Raw genomic sequence first — 7,989 nt, forward strand, 5'->3', positions numbered from 1 at the left:
ATTTTGTCTTTATCTGTTATTACCTAGTGAGACTGTGATTAATGATATGTGATTGTATTACGTGGTTATAGTGCAAATTAAGTATATATGGTTATGTTGTTTATATACATATGTCCTTACTCCCCTTCACATACAAGCCTGATACAGTACATACATAGGGATACAATCATAAAGCAACAGACATACAGTGTGACTTATCTTATTTCCAACACGGCTTTTTCAATCAGTAAACTTATCTTATCTCCAAAACATTGCCGTTAAATTATTTGCGCATATAACGTAACCTCTCTTCATCAATGCTTTGCCGTTTACTTGTAACAGGGGACTTGTCTTATTCAGTGTATTGCCGTCGAGGGTCCACCTAGACTTATCTTATATTCCAATACTTCTGCCTTCCCCTGGACTATGTTGCCGTCCACTTTTAGTCGAGGGTCCAACACACCTAGACTTATTAATCGACAATTTGTCTTATATCCCACATACCATGTAAATACATMAAAATCCGTGAAGTCGGTATATTGTCGTTCAATATTAGAACTTGTCTTATGTTCAATATCCCGCCCGTCACGGTGGTTATGTGGCCATTGTCCTCAATCACTTCCCTAAAGTCTTATATATAAGACTTTTAATAAAACAACCCTAGCCTACATACATACACACACACAAACAGGCTTTTAATTTCACTCCATACACATACAGTCATACCATTGTTATTCTGTTGGCCAATTGAAAATGCATTCGCCATCAAGTAGTACGTAATGAAATAATACGTAATTAGTTTTATCCTTACTTTACTAAAATGAACATATGGTTCGAAAATTTAGTAACTTACACCAGTTAGGTTTTCTCACAAAATAAATTTGGTTAACGCCAATGTGCAGAACTTTAGTATATTAATACAATAGGTATCTGCTTACCTGTTTAAGTAGACCGCGGTCTTTTGTGAGAGGACCCCGTCTGGCGACAGTCTAGGCCAAAGGCTGGATGACTCAATGTCCAGCGAAGTTCCCTCAGATCACGGTCGGTGGTCACCAATTGTTAGGGTTGCGTAAGTTCAACTGAGATAGGAACAATAGGACACCTGAACTTGATTAAAATAATTGTTTAATTCAAAAGTTAATAAATGGCAAATGCATTTTTCGTATATACGGGTCCACTGCACCACCCCGCAGGGTGGWAACAGAGAAGACACTTGTTACTGACAAAGACATTATAATAAATACTCATGACAGAGATAGTTCCCACTTCCGAGCCGGCCTGTCAGAGTAGAGACTGGGCGTGGTTTAGACTTACCCAGCCTATCGTTGATGTTGGCACATAAGCTAGTCCTAGCCCCTTTGCGCTCTCTGTTGTCCCGTCGCTGTTGCTGTGTAGATTACGCTTCTTCACCCCAAAGACTGGGGTCAGACAGCTCTGTAATATTGTCTGAGCTATTCACACCTGTTATACAATGTCCACTGTTCACGCTCAAGGCTAACTACAGCTTCCCAGCTTCTTATCTAAGCTAACTGTTACTTTCGGCACACACACACAGACACCCAGGCGCCCAGACCAACAGTTAGCTAATATTCAATCACGTTTGTTGTAGTATTCAATCACATATCATACAGTTGCTAATCACGTTTGTTATATTATTCAATCACATATGATATAGTTGCTAATCACGTTTGTTATAGTATTGGGTTATAGTCCATTGTACACCACAGTCAGCAGTCTCATGATTCAACCCCTCCTGTGTCTCTCTAAGATTAGCACAGTCTCGGTCACACAGTACAGCTTCACACTACTGATACATTTGTTGCTTCTCTCCTTTTAACACACACACATTTCAGGCTGATATTCATGGTTGGGCCCTGAGCACTGGTAAAAGTGAGAACAATGGAAAAATGCAGGAGTCAGCAATTCAAACTTTAATGCATAAGAAGCCCTACTAGCTTATAGTTAGTTAAGCATGTCAAAAAACCTTTATAAAACCCCACAATGGCCCTGACTTTCTGGTCAAACTCTTCATCTGACATATCAGAATAGCATTCCCTGACAGACATATTGTGTTCTTTCATCCTTCTGTAAACAACGCTAACTGTTACACTGTCATGAAACATGATTATATATCAACTATAAAACAAATAGGACATGGCCTGCTTATGAGTTGCCATGAAAGAAAGTTTGATGAATTCAACTGAAAATGGCGAGAACAGGCGTTCATAGCTAAATGTTTTTGGTTAGCTTGAGAATAATAATTGCATGATTTATCATTCTGTGCTACCAAACTTTGATTAACGACGTCATCAGAGCGTGCAACAGAACAGTGTACTGCCTTCACTCGGTTTGTTGTTTTATGAAATCATTTTCATTAAATAGGTTATTGGTTTAATTGTATAGTAAGATGGAGGATTCCTTGCGCTATCAACGCTGCAGGAGTTGTATATACTTCACCTTGTTCCGGGATGAAGTCGAACACCCTGACTTTCAATGCGACAATTGCCTACTCACGGAGGGCTACAGAGAAGAAGTCGCTAAGTTGGGAATACAAAAATAGCTGATTTGCACAAGCTGGTTGAAAATGGCTCCCGGCTGATGTCATCAAACATTGGAAAGGTTGTTGGTCAACTAAATTGATATGAGGACAATATTAGCATTACATGTAAGTAAGTTTTTACCCTCTCCTCTTTGGTCACTTGAGAGTTCCACATGTTGTATCTGAAAGTGGTGACATGCCTAATGGTGCTAACCAGAGAAATGTCAGTGCTATTCCTACTTTGTTTCTTTTCCTAATAGGTATAATCCAATCTTTGAGCATCATGTTGTTCTGAAATCTCTAAGTATTGAAACTGATTTTAAATGCAGGAAAGGTTTGACATTTTTACATCTTAATATTTGTAGTTTATTACCTAAAATTGATAATGTCAAGATCTGGGCCTCTCAGGCAGACCCTGATATTTTTTATTGTATCTGAGACCTGGCTAACTGATAAAACCCTGAACTCTGATGTTGCCATGGATGGTTACAATGTGTTTAGGGCTGATAGGAAAGGCAAAGGTGGTAGTGTTGCTATTTACACAAATAATATTCTTTCTGTGTCTCTGTTAACTTCTCTACGGTAGGGGGCAGCATTCGGAATTTTGGATGAAAAGCATGCCCAAATTAAACCCAAATTAGACATATCGTCCAAGATGGCATAGCAGTCAGACGTCTTTTTGTCCTCGTCTTGTTGTGTCCCGTATATATATATATATATTTACACCTTTTTTCGCATATCTTTTATATATTTTATTTTCCAAAAACTCAACTTCAAAACACTTTCCTGCAACCCGCCTCACCAATAAAAAATAAAAAAAGTATTATTTACTTCAAATCTGAAATCCACAATAGAAGCTAGCCAGAAGCTAATCAGAAGCTAACCAGAAGCTAACCAGAAGCTATCCAGAAGCTATCCAGAAGCTAGCCAGAAGCTAAACAGAAGCTAACCAGAAGCTAAACAGAAGCTAACCAGAAGCTAGCCAGGAGCTAACCAGAAGCCAGCCAGAAGCTACCCAGAAGCTAGCCAGAAGCTACCCAGAAGCTAGCCAGTTTACTGGCTAATGTTAGTATTTCAGCTAACCACGGTTTGTGGTCATCAGCTATTCCTTTAGCTCGAAAATCTATCGCCACTTTTGTACAACGCGACTCAGACCAGAACATACCGGACCTATTTTTCTCCATATCCCCGGATTTCAACCGCAAGCTCTGGACATTTACATCTGTATTTCGCAGCTAGCTAGCTGCTACCCGTGTGTCTATTGGCTTACGTCGATCAATACCTAGGTTTACCTCCACTGTATTCACATCCTACCATACCTTTGTCTGTACATTATACCTTGAAACTATTTTATCGCCCCCAGAAACGTCCTTTTACTCTCTGTTCTAGACGTTCTAGACGACCAATTCTCATAGCTTTTAGCCGTACCCTTATCCTACTCCTCCTCTGTTCCTCTGGTGATGTAGAGGTGAATCCAGGCCCTGCAGTGCCTTGCTCCACTCCTATTCCCCAGGCGCTCTCTTTTGATGACTTCTGTAACCGTAATAGCCTTGGTTTCATGCATGTTAACATTAGAAGCCTCCTCCCTAAGTTTGTTTTATTCACTGCTTTAGCACACTCTGCCAAACAGGATGTTCTAGCCGTGTCTGAATCCTGGCTTAGGAAGACCACCAAAAATTCGGACATTTTCTTCCCTAACTACAACATTTTCAGACAAGATAGAACGGCCAAAGGGGGCGGTGTTGCAATCTACTGCAAAGATAGCCTGCAGAGTTCTGTCCTACTATCCAGGTCTGTACCCAAACAATTTGAACTTCTACTTTTAAAAATCCACCTCTCTAAAAACAAGTCTCTCACTGTTGCCGCCTGCTATAGACCACCCTCTGCCCCCAGCTGTGCTCTGGACACCATATGTGAACTGATTGCCCCCCATCTATCTTCAGAGCTCGTGCTGCTAGGCGACCTAAACTGGAACATGCTTAACACCCCAGCCACCCTACAATCTAAGCTTGATGCCCTCAATCTCACACAAATTATCAATGAACCTACCAGGTACCACCCCAAAGCTGTAAACACGGGCACCCTCATAAATATCATCCTAACCAACTTGCCCTCTAAATACACCTCTGCTGTTTTCAACCAAGATCTCAGCGATCACTGCCTCATTGCCTGCATCCGTAATGGGTCAGCGGTCAAACGACCTCCACTCATCACTGTCAAATGCTCCCTGAAACACTTCAGCGAGCAGGCCTTTCTAATCGACCTGGCCGGGGTATCCTGGAAGGATATTGATCTCATCCCGTCAGTAGAGGATGCCTGGTTATTTTTTAAGAATGCCTTCCTCACCATCTTAAATAAGCATGCCCCATTCAAGAAATTTAGAACCAGGAACAGATATAGCCCTTGGTTCTCTCCAGACCTGACTGCCCTTAACCAACACAAAAACATCCTATGGTGTTCTGCATTAGCATCGAACAGCCCCCGTGCTATGCAACTTTTCAGGGAAGCTAGAAACCAATATACACAGGCAGTTAGAAAAGCCAAGGCTAGCTTTTTCAAATCCACAATAATTGAGAATATCAATTAGCATTTTTCTACGGCTGACCATGCTTTCCACCTGGCTACCCCTACCCCGGTCAACAGCACTGCACCCCCCACAGCTACTCGCCCAAGCCTTCCCCATTTCTCCTTCTCCCAAATCCAGTCAGCTGATGTTCTGAAAGAGCTGCAAAATCTGGACCCCTACAAATCAGACGGGTTAGATAATCTGAACCCTTTCTTTCTAAAATGATCTGCTGAAATTGTTGCCACCCCTATTACTAGCCTGTTCAACCTCTCTTTCGTGTCGTCTGAGATTCCCAAAGATTGGAAAGCAGCTGCGGTCATTCCCCTCTTCAAAGGGGGGGACACTCTTGACCCAAACTGCTACAGACCTATATCTATCCTATCCTACCCTGCCTTTCTAAGGTCTTTGAAAGCCAAGTCAACAAACAGATTACCGACCATTTCGAATCCCACCGTACCTTCTCCGCTATGCAATCTGGTTTCAGAGCTGGTCATGGGTGCACCTCAGCCACGCTCAAGGTCCTAAACGATATCTTAACTGCCATCGAAAAGAAACAATACTGTGCAGCCGTATTCATTGACCTGGCCAAGGCTTTCGACTCTGTCAATCACCACATCCTCATCGGCAGACTCGACAGCCTTGGTTTCTCAAATGATTGCCTTGCCTAGTTCACCAACTACTTCTCTGATAGAGTTCAGTGTGTCAAATCGGAGGGTCTGTGTCCGGGCCTCTGGCAGTCTCTATGGGGGTGCCACAGGGTTAAATTTTTGGACGGACTCTCTTCTAAGGAATACATCAATGATGTCGCTCTTGCTGCTGGTGAGTCTCTGATCCACCTATACGCAGACGACACCATTCTGTATACTTCTGGCCCTTCTTTGGACACTGTGTTAACAACCCTCCAGGTGAGCTTCAATGCCATACAACTCTCCTTCCGTGGCCTCCAATTGCTCTTAAATACAAGTCAAACTAAATGCATGCTCTTCAACCGATCGCTGCCTGCACCTGCCCGCCTGTCCAACATCACTACTCTGGACGGCTCTGACTTAGAATAATGTGGACAACTACAAATACCTAGGTGTCTGGTTAGACTGTAAACTCTCCTTCCAGACTCACATCAAACATCTCCAATCCAAAGTTACATCTAGAATTGGCTTCCTATTCCGCAACAAAGCATCCTTCACCCATGCTGCCAAACATACCCTTGTAAAACTGACCATCCTACCAATCCTCGACTTCGGTGATGTCATTTACAAAATAGCCTCCAATACCCTACTCAATAAGTTGGATGCAGTCTATCACAGTGCCATCCGTTTTGTCACTAAAGCCCCATATACTACCCACCACTGCGACCTGTACGCTCTCGTTCGCTGGCCCTCGCTTCATACTCGTCGCCAAACCCACTGGCTCCAGGTCATCTACAAGACCTTGCTAGGTAAAGTCCCCCCTTATCTCAGCTCGCTGGTGACCATAGCAGCACCCACCTGTAGCACGCGCTCCAGCAGGTATATCTCTCTGGTCACCCCCAAAACAAATTCTTCCTTTGACCGCCTCTCCTTACAGTTCTCTGCTGCCAATGACTGGAACGAACTACAAAAATCTCTGAAACTGGAAACACTTATCTCCCTCACTAGCTTTAAGCACCAGCTGTCAGAGCAGCTCACAGATTACTGCACCTGTACATAGCCCATCTATAATTTAGCCCAAACAACTACCTCTTTCCCTACTGTTATTTATTTATTTATTTTGCTCCTTTGCACCCCATTATTTCTCTCAACTATGCACATTCTTCCACTGCAAATCTACCATTCAAGTGTTTTACTTGCTTTTCTGTACTTACTTCGCCACCATGGCCTTTTTTTTTGCCTTCACCTCCCTTATCTCACCTCACTTGCTCACATTGTATATAGACTTATTTTTCTACTGTATTATTGACTGCATGTTTGTTTTACTCCATGTGTAACTCTGTGTTGTTGTATGTGTCGAACTGCTTTGCTTTATCTTGGCCAGGTCGCAATTGTAAATGAGAACTTGTTCTCAACTTGCCTACCTGGTCAAATAAAGGTGAAATAAAAAAAATGAAAAAATGAAAAAAACTGCCTGCTTCTCGGGCCCAGAAGATATGATATGCATATAACTGATATATTTGGATAGAAAACACTCTAAAGTTTCCAAAACTGTTAAAATAGTGTCTGTGAGTATAACAGAACTGATTTGTCAGGAGAAAACCTGGGAAAATCCTTTCAGGAAGTAGGATTTTTTCTGGTTTTGTAGTTTCTATTCAATGCCATTACAGTATCCATTGACTTAGGACTCAAATTGCAGTTCATATGCCTTCCACTAGATGTCAACAGTAAAAGGCACATGACAGGAGTTTGCCAAAAGGCACCTAAAGAACTCTGACCATGAAAAACAAGAGATTCTCTGGTCTGATGAAATCAAGATTTAACTCTTTGGCCTGAATGCCAAGCGTCACATCTGGAGAAAACTTGGCACCATCCCTACGGTGAAGCATGGTGGTGGCAGCATCATGCTGTGGTGATGTTTATCAGCGGCAGGGACTGGGAGACTAGTCAGGATCGAGGCAAAGATGAGCAGAGCAAAGTACAGAGAGATCCTTGATGAAAACGTGCTCCAGAGCGCTCAGGATCTCAGACTGGGACAAAGGTTCACCTTCCAACAGGACAACAACCCTAAGCACACAGCCAAGACAACAAAGGAGTGGCTTCGGGACAAGTCTCTGAATGTCCTTGAGTGGCCCCGCCAGAGCCCAGACTTGAAACAGATCGAACATCTCTGGGAGAGACCTGAAAAGAGCTGTGAAGTAACGCTCCCCATCCAACCTGACATAGCTTGAGAGGATCTGCAGAGAAGAATGGGAGAAACTACCAAAATACAGGTGTGC

Source organism: Salvelinus sp. IW2-2015, linkage group LG15, assembly GCF_002910315.2.
Source record: "Salvelinus sp. IW2-2015 linkage group LG15, ASM291031v2, whole genome shotgun sequence".
Lineage (NCBI taxonomy): Eukaryota > Metazoa > Chordata > Actinopteri > Salmoniformes > Salmonidae > Salvelinus > Salvelinus sp. IW2-2015.